The sequence below is a fragment of the Gossypium raimondii genome, chromosome 4, assembly GCF_025698545.1.
Source record: "Gossypium raimondii isolate GPD5lz chromosome 4, ASM2569854v1, whole genome shotgun sequence".
Taxonomy (NCBI): domain Eukaryota; kingdom Viridiplantae; phylum Streptophyta; class Magnoliopsida; order Malvales; family Malvaceae; genus Gossypium; species Gossypium raimondii.
This window is the reverse complement of record NC_068568.1, coordinates 5,570,495-5,584,450: the sequence shown is the minus strand read 5'-3', so window position 1 is coordinate 5,584,450 and position 13,956 is coordinate 5,570,495. Positions and strand designations below refer to the sequence as shown.

The 13,956-nt window shown below is 35.2% G+C and overlaps 1 pseudogene; it reads right to left on the bottom strand.

Moving 5' to 3' along the window:
* Nucleotides 1-4,502: 4,502 nt before the first annotated feature.
* Nucleotides 4,503-10,454, bottom strand: LOC128031979 (uncharacterized; annotated as a pseudogene).
* Nucleotides 10,455-13,956: the final 3,502 nt, after the last annotated feature.

Below are 13,956 nucleotides of genomic sequence, written 5' to 3'. Positions count from 1 at the left end.
CATGTAAATTGGTTGTGTATTGTGTGGTTGAGTATGGAAGATGAAGTGCATGTATACGCCCGATATTAGGAAAGTATTTGTCAGAAATAAAAGGAAAATCCATGACTTTCAAGATGAGAAAATTAGCTACAAGCATTTCAAGGTAAATTGAGTTATTCGTCTGGACTTACTAGCATTTTTTTATGTTGTAGGTTTCTCCTCACAAATGGTTACGTTAGGAGGGACCAAGTCAGGAGCTCACCAAAGTAGTGGTTTGAGTTGTAATATTATGCAAACAGGGGACGCCCTAGGGGTATGGCGTATAATCCACTATGCCACTTGGAGTTTTTTTTAATCAAGTCATATGTTGCTTTTGAGTTTCGATGTAATATGTATATATATACTTGTATTGTTAGAACTATTCAACAAAAATAAGAAGTATGATTTTGTGTATTATACGTTGTATGAAAATATTTCTTTAAGTATTATTGTGTTGTAACACCTGAGATCCGATTTCGGCAATTCGGGTTGGGTTCAGGGCGTTACATACATGTAAAACCGAATAATTGTCACATGTTAATTACCATAGTTGCACATGTAATTTTGTTAAATATTAATCTTCATTTGGGCCGATCAATATTAATGTAGCTTAAGTTACATGCACACAACTTTTTATATTTTAAAACAAAATAATTACAATAACAGTGGTAACTTTGGCAACTTACTATTTTAATTAAGTTATTTTAATATATATACCAATATTCAAATTTAAAATTTCCATAACAATTAAATGTCAAAACTAAATTCTTTTATTGCTCTATAGTTTTCGAAATAACCAAAAATAAGGTTGTCTTAATTTTTGACTGATTTAATTAAAACAATTCCTTTTACCGACAAGACAATTCCATCATTACGATGCTATGACCAATGCTTAAAAACACAATTCGTTTAGATTTACACTAAATCATACAAAAATTTTGAATATACATCCATATCGGATAGATAACAACTTTAAATTAACGAATGTCCATGTCAAACCAATTTGACAAAAATCATAATTGAATCCATAAAAAATTTATCAATAATCTTATTCTTCTTTCTTTTTAATTCAAGCGAAAATCTGAGTTCATAAAAATCAAGAGACTAATCGATATAAGTAATTATCATTCATTAAAGAAGTAATTTTAATATAGTAACTTCATAATTACTTTATTTAAAAACAACATCTATGATTTCACAAACTCAAGTCCCTTTTCTTTTAATTTGATGAATTAATTAATAATCTTTTAAAACCTGAGTAACCTGTATAATTTAAGTTTTCTAACTGAAAATCAATATTAATCAAAGAAATTTTCAACCATGAATTTTTAATGAAGTGGATCCCAAATTTGCCATGCCCTTTTTCTTATCGCACAAAATAATAAATTACAGCTACATGCATTAATTAGACTTTTAGTAAAACTAAAATTTTAATATATTTACAATTACCAAATAAAATTAAAACATTCAAACCTTGAATTCTCAATTGCCGATTAATCAATGGAGTAACATAATTCAATCCGCATCACTATTATTTGACTGCCCAATGGAAATTAAAGTAAAAACATTCATCATCCATCAAAATTAAAAATTAAAGATCAAAACCATAAAATTTCATATGCTCAAAATGGTTGAGTGATGAATGAGAAATTGATGTTCAAAGTAAGCTACTTGGAAATATTTGGTGAGGAAAAGAAAAGCTTAGATCCCACATTCGTTAAATATCAAGTGTGAGATGTGTATATATATATATGAGAACCCACTTTAAAGATTATTGAATGACTAAGTTTAGAACCTTGCCTTGCGTGTACAGGGAGGGGTGTAGGTCCAAACCCGTTAGAGTTGGGGAGTACCCACACGACGCGGGAGATGCAAAATGTTTGATAATTTAAATATAAATTATTCAATTTATTTTATTTATATTTATATATTTTTGCTCGCTAACGTGTTTTATCCAACAAAACTTTAATATAAATCTTCAAAGATCAACATATATATAACCGAAATATTAAACCCATGGAATTTCATGAATCAATCATTCCAAAAAGAAAGAAAATTAATCAATTCCCAATGATTCAACATGACGAGACTCGAATGCCAATTGTTAGAACTATAAAATTCTTATACAAAACTTAATAAATCAAGATTTGTCATGTAAAATTATCAAGAACAAAACTAAATGAGGAAGCGTACTTGAATCCATTGATTTCTTTGGAACCTTCGATCTTGTGGTATTTATATTCCAAATTAGCACACAAGTGATTCCAAAACGCCGCTAAATCCCCGAAAGCTCAGAAAACAGTGTCGTTGGGCTTAGGTATTTTTGCGGCGCTTTCCCAAAAATGCCGCTAAAGCCCTGAGCATTAGCAGCGCTTTCTTAAAAACGCTGCTAAATCCCCGAAAGCTCGGAAAACGGCGTCGTTGGGCTTAAGTATTTTGCGGCGCTGTTTGGAAAACGCCGCTAATGCTTATTTTCAACGGCGTTTTCCATGAAGCACCGCTAATGATCGATCTTTAGCGGCTTTTTTATCCAACTGCTGCTAAAAACGCCGCTAAAAGCCTGTTTTGGTGTAGTGTCTCTTTTCTAAAAATAGGATATTAGAAAAATTACCTTTGTATAATTTGGGGACCATAACACTAGTTTATAACTTTTACACATTAACCCTAATTTCTAATCAACCCATCATCAATTAGAAATTAGTTATTAGAGTATCTACACATATTTAGCCCATACTTTATTTAATAACTAAAGCCCAATAAACTTTAACCAAATTAAATCACTTTTAATTTAGGCTAATTTTTATGATAGTAAATAATAACATGTAATTACTATCATTATATATGTGTTCATATTTTCCAACATTTTATAGCAAAAGAAAAATACTATAAAAATAATTTACATGTTATGAAAGTTTTATAATTTATTTATTTATAAAATTTTATGGTCAAATATTGACTTAACTTATTTATATGCCCATGTTATATATTACAAAAATAATATATTTATTTATAAAAAATGTTATAGTTTTTTATCGTAACTTACAAAAAGAACTTTTAAAAGTAATGAAAAATATATTATTTATAAGAAGAATTATGAAAGTTTTGAACAATTTATAAACTTTTTTATAAAGCTTAAATGTTATAAAATTTATATTATTTGACTTAATTTTCGTATTATAATAAGTAATATAACTTAGCATAAGTTTTTCTTTAAATTAAGTTTGCATAAGTTTTTATAATTTAAGCTACAGATTATTTGAACTATGAACCTGAATATTATAATGCCGATGGTAATTACACAAAATAAAAATATTTTCTTATACCATATCATGAGGTATAATATCATTTGAGAGAACGGTGCTAGACATAAGCACCATAGACCACTCGTGAACTCTTTAATTTGTCACATTCAAGGTTTCAAAATGTGGTTGAGAAGACATTTGTTGTTCTAACAAAATATTTCTCATATTAACAACATCACCTTGATATATAGCATAGAAAAATGTGGATTGTACTAGCATGTTGCATATTTTGTAACTTTAATCATAAGTGTAATTAAGATGATCCATATACTTCGAAGAGTACATGAAATGAGATCTTGATAATCTTAATGACGCAGATTGAAATTTAGATGATAATGAATTCGGTCAAATACTAATAGATGATGATAAGAATGAAGAAGCATATGTTAAATATTAAAGATGGAATAACCAACAAATATGTACTAGAACCGTTAGATAAATTTGCATATGATATTTATTTTCATAGTGTTTTTATTAGTAATCGTATTATCATCTACTACTTTTTAGATTAACATAATACATAAAATGATTTGATTTTTATTTTTGTTACTTATTTAGAAATTATTTTAATTTTAATTTTACAACAAATAAATATAATGATCAATGATAGTCAATTTAACTTATCCAGCAAATTGAAGTTTTTTCCTTAAACAAAAACCCTATTATAGAATATGAGAATGGATTGTATAAAGCGTGATTCTAGGTCATCCCTATCCCTTTCTAATAGAGAATGACAAATTAAATTTTACTCTTGATTTTGGCTTTTACTCCGAAAAAAATTCAAATCTAACTAAAATGCTAAAAATCAAGAGGAAAAATCTAATTTGTCATTTTCATATTGGAAAGGGATAAAATAACGAGAATCACAGTTTCATACAATCTTTTTCTATAGAAAATATATCGATTCAATGCATCGATTGATTTATATATATTAAAATTTTGTTACAAAATTTGTAAGCTTTCAAAATGTTATCATTAAGAAATTAAAATAGTAGTATAAATGTTATCATTATTAGGATAATTTGCTTCAATGATTTTCCAAGTGTTTGTATAATTGCATGAAAATATACTACAAGAGATTGTTGAAGGTGTTGTAATTAATATATTTTAAGATAATATTTATTATTAATATTTAAACTTTATTAATTAGATATATAGATGATGAGCTTACATCAGATACTGCTATATATTTTTGTTGAGGAAAGTGATGATGAGCTCATTCACCTGCTCTAGGAATTGCTCTTGAACAAAATGACTCCCTTCTGGCATAAAAGTGGTGTCCAGATTAGGCATAAACTGCTTCACTATCCCTTTTCTCATGTAGTCCTCCATTTCTGGGAATTTCATAAAATAGTCCTTCTCCCCCATTATCAACAATGATGGAGCCATCACTTTTGGATTGGTTACACCATAATCCCATTGCCAACACCTGTAGGGAACTTGCAATGCAATACGGAAACCAGAATTCTGATATAAAGTAGCATAGACATCAAGATCCTCCTCTGTGAACCATGGTGGCAATGGAGTAGATGAATCAACCAAGTTTATATCAGCCGAAATCTGCTATTGGTAACTCAATTCCGGAGAAGAGAATGTAAATGTTTCTAATAATGGTCTTAGCATCAAATCGGCTGAAATCTGCTTCAGCTCTTCCTAGTTCTGCCCATCTTAATACGTAGAAGCCTTTGGGGAGGAGATTAAATTGGAGACCAAGAGGACCAGGTAAGCGGAAAGGCATGCCTAATGTTATAATACCTAACACTCTTTTAGGGTGGATAATAGCTACCATGAATGCAGGTATGTTGAACCTGTGGCCTGCAGTGCAACAAAAGACCAGTAGCAACAAATTGTACAAGTTGAGCTGCTATACTGTTTTGAAGTGAAGCATTAGAGTTGGTTCGGGTGAAGGATCACATTTTCAATGTTTTATTCCTATGTAACTTTGACCAAATCTTTTGTAATATGATGGCTAAGTTAGTAGGATAGATTGACTGATTCATTTTGATGTAATAGCTGTTGTATCAGCTTTCTTTTGTAAGCAAACTTTATTTTTAGTATGTATTAAGTAAGGCGCTTAAATTAGTAGGTAATCACAAATTGTTTTTGTAACTCCCATATATTCAAAATTTGAATGAAAATTACATGACTTTCAGTTACAATTCTTTGCTGAGTTTTTCATTTTTTTAGTTTTCTTTTGCTTCCATTCGGTTTTGCTTCTGTTTTTGCTGAAAGATCCAACAAATGGTATCGAGAGCTTTCAGTCTTTGAGGGCCTTGGTTGTAGACTGTCTTTAAGCAAGCTGTGATTGAAACAAAAGAAGCAAAAAAAAGTTGTTTTTTGGTTGCTGAAAATGAGTTTTACACCACCTCCTCCACCGGTCTTTGCTGGTGAAAATTACAACATCTGGGCAGTGAAAATGAGAACATACCTGCAGGCACATGACCTGTGGAATGTTGTTCTCAACGACACTGAGCCACCACCACTAAGAGCTAACCCGACCATAGCTCAGATCAGGCAGCATAGTGAAGACTGTGCCAAGAAATACAAGGCTATGTCATGCCTTCAAAGTGGAGTCTCTGATGTTATTTTCACAAGGATAATGGCTTGTGACACTCCAAAGCAAGCTTGGGACAAACTCAAGGAGGAGTTTCAGGGGTCTGATAAGACCAGGCAACAGCAGCTGACAAACTTGAGAAGAGACTTTGAAAACCTGAAGATGAAGGACTCAGAAACCATCAAGCAGTATGCTGACAGAATCATGGCTACTGTCAACAATATAAAGCTGCTTGGGGAAGAATTTAGTGACCAAAGAGTGGTTGAGAAGGTCATAACAACCTTGCCAGAGAAGTATGAAGCAAAAATTTCTTCTCTAGAAGATTCAAGGGACTTGTCAACGATCCCTTTGACAGAGCTTATAAATGCTCTTTATGCTCAAGAACAGAGAAGGGAAAATAGGCAGGAAGACCACTATGAAGGAGCTTTTCAAGTTAGAAGTAGAGAAAGCTCAAGTTCAAACTTGAATGCCAAAGGCAAGAAGCCCTGGACTGAGAAGAAGAAGAAAGAGCCTGCCAGAAAGAAGTTCCCACCTTGTGTCTATTGTAAGAAGACTACTCATCTTGAGAAATACTACTGGTACAGACCAGATATTCAATGTAGAGCCTGCAAGCAATATGGCCACATTGAAAAAATCTGTAAAAACAAACCAAAAGCACAACCACAGTATCAAAACCAAGCTCAAGCTGCAGAAGAAGTTGAAACACAAGAAGAGCATGTTTTTTCAGCTTCATGCTTTCCAAGCTCGAGCAAAGTCAGCAAAATATGGTTGATTGACAGTGGATGTACCCACCATATGGCTTCTGAGAAGAGTATATTCAAGGAGCTTGACACCACTTTCAAGTCCAAAGTCAGAATTGGCAATGGAGAGCTGCTGGAGGCAAAAGGAAAAGGCAAGGCTTTGATAAACACTAAGTTAGGTATTAAAACCATTTCAGAGGTTCTCTATGTACCTGACATTGACCAAAACTTGCTGAGTATTGGCCAGCTATTGGAGAAAGGTTATTATTTGATTTTCGAAGGCAAAAATTGTTTGATAAAAAATGCTGCTGGTTAAGTATTAGCCATGGTGGCTATACAAGACAGAACCTTCATTGTTGATGTGAATCAGCTTCAGGCTAAGGCATATGCATCTCAGTTTGATGAAACAGACCTGTGGCACAGAAGAATGGGTCATGTGAATTATAATTCACTGAGTATGATGCATAAAATGGACTTGGTCAGTGACATGTCCAAAATCGAGCCAAGAGATGCTGTGTGTAAGGTCTTTCAGCTAGGCAAACAAACCAGATTACCTTTTCCAGTCAACAAAGCATGGAGAGCACAGGGAAAGCTTCAACTTGTTCATACAGACATCTGTGGACCAATGAGGACTACCTCCTTAAATGGCAGCAGGTACTTTGTACTCTTCATTGATGTTATTCAAGGTTCTGTTGGGTGAATTTTTTAAAGCATAAGTCAGATGTTTATGATTCCTTCTGCAAATTTAAAGCCTTGGTTGGAAACCAAGAAAATTGCAAACTGAAATGCTTGAGGTCTGACAATGGATCTGAGTATGTATCTCAAAAGTTTCAAAAACTGTGTGATGATGCTGGAATTCAACACCAATTGACTACTGTGTATACACCATAGCAAAATGGTGTCTGTGAAAGAAAAAACAGAACAGTCCTCGATATGGCTAGGTGTCTGTTGTTCGAGGCTAAAATGCCTAACATTTTTTGGGCTGAAGCTATGAATACATCTGTTTACCTGTTGAATAGGCTGCCAACTAATGCAGTGAAAGGTAAAACACCCTTTGAAGCCTGGTTTGGACAGAAACCTTCTGTCTCACATTTGAAGGTATTTGGTTGCTTATGTTATGTGTTAGTACCTGAGGAGAAAAGAACCAAGTTGGATAGGAAGTCCATGCCAGAGGTGTTTGTTGGCTACAGCAATGTGAAGAAATGATATAGAGTTTTTGATCCACTGACCAAGAAGGTTGTAGTGAGCAGGGATGTAAAATTCAGTGAAGGTAGTAGCTGGAAATAGGATGGAATTGAAGCAAATTTGCCTGAGGCAGATCAGATTGATGTTGATTTGCAGCAAGCTGAAAATGAAGCAATAACTGAAGATGGCTATGATGATGAACCTGTTCGAGGCACCAGGACACTAGCAAACATCTATGAAATATGTCCAGTAACTCTGGTAGAGCCTTCATGCTTTGATGAAGCTGCAAGAGAAAAGTGTTGGCAAAATGCTATGGAAGCTGAGTTTAGAATGATTCAGAAGAATGACACTTGGGAGCTTGTCAATAGACCTGAAAACAGAAAAATCATAGGTGTGAAATGGGTCTATAGAATTAAGAACAATGCAGATGGCTCTTTGAACAGACATAAAGCCAGGCTGGTTGTTAAAGGGTATAGTCAGCAGCAAGGGGTTGATTTTTCTGAAACCTTTGCACCTGTTGCAAGGCTGGATACTATCAGATTGTTGCTTGCTTTGGTAGCTCAAAAGCACTGGAAGGTGCATCATTTAGATGTTAAGTCAGCCTTTCTAAATGGCTTTCTTAATGAAGAAATTTTCATAGAGCAACCTGAGGGTTTTAAGGTCTCTAGTGAAGAACAGAAGGTCTACAAATTGAAAAAGGCCTTATATGGCCTAAAACAGGCTCCAAGGGCCTGGTATGAGAGGATTGATGGCTACTTAGCAAGGCTCGGGTTCACAAAGAGTGTCAGTGAACCTACACTCTATGTTAAGAAGGACCAGAAGGAAACTTTGCTAATTGTTTCCTTGTATGTTGATGATCTGCTGGTCATTGGCTGCAAAGATGAACTTATAGAAGACTTCAAGAAGCAGATGCAACATGTCTTTGAGATGACTGACCTTGGTCTGATGAACTATTTTATTGGTATGGAAATCAGACAAAGAAGTGATGGTATTTTCATAAGTCAGCAGACATTTGCTTTCAAGGTGCTTGAAAAATTTTGCATGCTGAGATGTAAATCAGTTTCTACACCTGTTGCATTAGGAGAGAAGTTGTCAAGTACCAGTGAGCATGATCGAGTAGATGAAAAAGCTTATAGAAGTTTAATTGGTTTATGCATTGCAGCAATATGGCTCATTTAAAGGCAACGAAAAGGGTGTTAAGGTATGTCAAAGGAACCATCGATTCTGGTGTGAAGTTCTGGAAGACAAAGGAGCTGAAACTTGTTGGCTACTCTGATAGTGATTGGGTAGGGTCAATTGATGACATGAGGAGCACTTCAGGTTACTTATTTACTCTAGGCTCGAGTGTTTTTAGCTGGAGTTCAAAGAAGCAACAAACTGTTGCACAATCCACAGCAGAGGCAGAGTATATCTCAGCTGCAGCAGCAGTGAATCAAGTCATTTGGCTTAGGAAGATTTTAGATGATTTGAATGAAAGTCAAGCTCAGCCTACTGAGATCAGGGTGGATAATCAATCAGCTGTGGCCATAGCCAAAAATCCAGTCTTCCATGGTAAAACTAAACATTTCAAAATTAAATTTCATTTTGTTAGAGAAGCTGAGCAATCAAGGGAGGTTAGCTTAGTTCATTGCAGTTCAGAAACTCAGTTAGCTGACATTTTAACTAAGCCATTGGGAGCCAACCGATTTAATGTTTTGAAAGAAAAGATTGGTGTTTGTTGCATACAGTCCAAGGAGGAGTGTTGAACCTGTGGCCTGCAGTGCAACAAAAGACCAGCAGCAACAAATTGTACAAGTTGAGCTGCTATACTATTTTGAAGTGAAGCATTGGAGTTGGTTCGGGTGAAGGATCACATTTTCAATGTTTTATTCCTATGTAACTTTGACCAAATCTTTTGTAATATGATGGCTAAGTTAGTAGGATAGATTGACTGATTCATTTTGATGTAATAGCTATTGTATCAGCTTTCTTTTGTAAGTAAACTTTATTTTTAGTATGCATTAAGTAAGGGCAGTTAAATTAGTAGGTAACTGTCAAATTGTTTTTGTAACTCCCATATATTCAAAATTTGAATGAAATTTACATGACTTTCAGTTACAATTCTTTGCTGAGTTTTTCATTTTTTTAGTTTTCTTTTGCTTCCATTCGGTTTTGCTTCTATTTTGCTGAAAGATCCAACAAGGTATTGCTCCAACGTTCTTTCCAAGAAGAAAAGCCTATAATATATGTTTAATAATAAGTAATTGATTTGTGAAAATCAAGCTTAATGAAGTAATGGTTTACCTTATCGATGGCCAAGGAGTCGAGAAGGGCAACAATATCATCGACAAGGTCATTGAAGTTAGCTTTTTTCGGCTCTGGTGGATGGTGAAGAGTCCATAGCCCCTGAAATCAAAAGCAATAGCATAGAAGCCAGCATTAGCCACAGCAATCATTTGGTGTTTCCGTGAGTACCAAATTCCCGGGAAGCCATGAAGGAAAAGCACCACCTTAGGACCTGCACAATACCATTAATTATCCTATTATTTCCAATGGAACATCATATATATATCAATTGGCCTTATGTTATTATATTTTAGTTCAACCTGTTTCAATCTGGGCTACGTGAAGCTTTAATCCTCCTACTTGCACATGGCTCTTCTGAATCTTTTCCATTGTTTGATTGAAAACAAAACTGAGAGAAAGAATGTTAGTGATGGTGAAGGTGGAGACAGGGATGGTGTAGCTTTTAAGCACTCGTATTGAAATCAATATATAGTGTTTTTAAGGTACAGCTAGAGGTGTTTATGGGTCAGGTCGGACACAGAAAAAAATTTCGGCCCGCGTCCTAGGCCAGGCCCGAAATATGGGCCTGAAATTTTGTCCAGGCCCGACTCGGGAAAAAATTCCTAAGCTCGAGCCCGACCTGGCTCGGCCTATTTTTTAATTATTTATTATTTGTTTTATAATATTTTAAATGTATATTTTAAATGTTTTATAATATTTGTTTATTCAAAAGTTCTTTTTGAAAATATTTGGTGGAGCCATTTAGAATCCTCCAAGGTCTCATCTTTCAAAACCCACCGGTGCTACGGGTAACTTTTTCTCAATCTCATTTAATTCTTGCAAATACTGTGAAATCTTATGCACTATCTGTTTTTGGCGAGGCGAAAGATTTGTCATGTACCCATTTATTCCTCTCTCCCCAAATGAACCAGATCGCACATGCAATCTGACAACAGGTAACTTTCGATGACATAATGAAAAGCCCTTGTAGCCAATCTTGCAACAACTTTTCACCCATCACAATATCCCACTTAATGTTCAGCAGATTCCAGACTTCATCAACAAAAGGACAATCGCGAAAACCATGCTCCATAATCTCTTATATAATAACTAGTAGTTACGTTGTCATTCGTCTCATTAATGCTTTGTAATAATATGTACCCGCTCCGAACAATATACTCGCTTGAGGAATCGGCCTGCAAGCTACCAGATTTGGATACGAATACAAGGCTAAAGGGATACATTGAATTTTAGTCGCCACATCGGGAGTAAAAACACTGGTAATATTTTCCACATCCCATTTCCTGTCATGAGGCATAATTAATTCAGCAACAACTTTATAAATCATATTAACACTAGTGACCTGAATTTTCCTTGTTAACAGACCGGGGACCCATGCATCGTCCCAGATATCAATATTTGTACCTGTTCTCAGTTGCCAACCCAACCCTTCCAAAAGCAGCCCCTTTGCATACCATTAGCTTTCAATGAACACCCTAATAACGAGCTTTGATCCTTAAGTAATCACCAGCCCTGCTTAGCCAAGAGGGCAATATTAAACTAACTAAGGTTACGAATCTCATCCCACCAAAATCTTTCGATGCACACAACTGGGACCAAACACACCAATGTATTCCTCGTTTACCCCCAGATTTTTGCCACCAAAACCAAGAAATAATATGATATAATTCAATACATAATGAACCTAGTAGAAAGAAATAGGACATCGTAAAAGTGGGAATAGCTTGCAAGACACTTTTAATAAAAACTTTTTTTCCTCTCTGGGATAAAGGTCTCACACACCACCTATCAATACGACTCTTCATCGGTCTTTTAGCCCTTGATACGCCCTTTTTTTACTTATGCTAACCATATTTGGCAAACCTAAATAATGCCCAGGATCTATAGAAATGCGAACCCTCAAACACCTTGAAATTCCATGCCAGACTTCCCTCTCACATTCGCACTGAAGTAGATGGTAGATTTATCGAAATTCATACATTGCCCCGACGACTTTTCATACTCCTTAAGAATCTGTTTCAGAATCATAGCCTCCCCCACCGTAGCTCCCCCGAATAAGATGCAATTATCAGCAAATAAGAGATGAGAAATTTTAGGCCCTCTCCTACTAATTCTTGCTCCATTGATTAACCTATTTTGACTTGCCATACGTATCAGCGAGGATAGCCCTTCACTTCAAATCAAGAACAAATACAGGCTAAGCGAATCCCCTTGGCGAAACCCCCTCCCAGGTGAGAACTTGTGGCCCACCTCACCGTTGAGAATTATAGAATACGTGACAGTACCCGCACAATGATAAATAAAGTTAACCCATCTTTCCACAAAACCCATTTTCAAAAGCATGTTTCTCAAAAACTCCTATTCCACCATATCATACACCTTACTCATATCGAGTTCTAGGGCAAAATAACTCTTCCTTCCATACCTCTTTTTCTTAAATACCTCTAAGACTTCGTAAGCAAGCAAAATATTATTTGTAGTAAGCCTCCCAGGAATGAAAGTGTTTTGCGCTTCATCAATGCAAAGATTCTAACACTTTTTGAAAACAGTTCACTGCAGTTTTAGAAATAATCGTATACAGAACCGAACAAAGACTTATGGGATGAAAATTCTTCATACAAGTTGGATTTGACATTTTTGGAATTAGCACAATGTGGGTAAAATTTATTTCTTCGAAAGACTTGTTGAGCATGGACTGCAATGCAACAAAAGGCCAGGAAGCAGACTAGCAGCTGCAGCAAACCAACATTTTAGCAGGACCAGAAGCAGCTTGGTTCTTTTGTTTACTTTTGTTTATTTTTTAACGTTATCCAAGCTAAATGTAACTAGACTTTAGATTTGTTAAGATTTTAATTTGATAGATGTAATGGCTGGATTATTCAGCTCTTTAATTTGTATTATTTTGTAGTGCAACTTGCTAAAACTGATGGGAGCAGTTACAAATGTTAGGTAACTGTCATACTAATTTTGTAACATCATATATTTCAAATTTTCAATGAGAAAATTGATTTTTCTTCATCGGTTACTTGTTGTTCTTAGTCTTTCATCTTGTTTCATTGTTTTTCTTTGCTGTTTTGTGAGCTTATGCTCTGTGAAGTTTCATTTTTGTTTGTTTGCTACTGCCATTGTTCTAAAAAATGGTAATCAGAGCCTCCTATCTTTGAGGAGCTCTGTTGTTTAAGTTTTAGTTTTCAAAACAAAGTCAGAATCGTGTTTGCAAAGTCAGTTTCAGCAGCATGAGTTTTTCTCCTCCTCCACCACCAGTTTTTGCTGGAGATAACTATAACATTTGGGTAGTCAAGATAAAGACTTATCTCCAAGCACTTGACCTCTGGAGTGCAGTTGAAAGTGATATTGAGCCACCACCATTAAGAGCAAATCCTACCATTGCTCAGATCAGACAACATGGTGAGGAACGAGCCAAGAAGCACAAAGCCATGGCCTGTCTGCAGAATGGTGTGTCTGATGTTATCCTCACTCGCATTATGGCCTATGACTCTCCTAAGCAGGCATGGGACATGCTGAAAGAGGAGTTTACCGGATCAGACAAGACCAGGAAGCAACAAGTCAGCAACCTGAGAAGGGAGTTTGAAAATTTAAAGATGAAGGAGTCAGAAACTATTAAACAGTATTTTGATAGAATAATAGCTACTGTCAATAACATAAGACTCCTAGGAGAGGATTTTAGTGACAGTAGAGTGGTTGAGAAGGTGATTATCACTCTTCCAAAGAGATTAGAATAAAAAATCTCCTCACTAGAGGATTCGAGGGACCTCACAACATTTCATAGTCTGAATTGGTTAATTCTCTCTATGCACTCGAGCAGAGAAGGGCTAGCAGACAGGAGGAGAACCCTGAAGGAGCCTTTCAA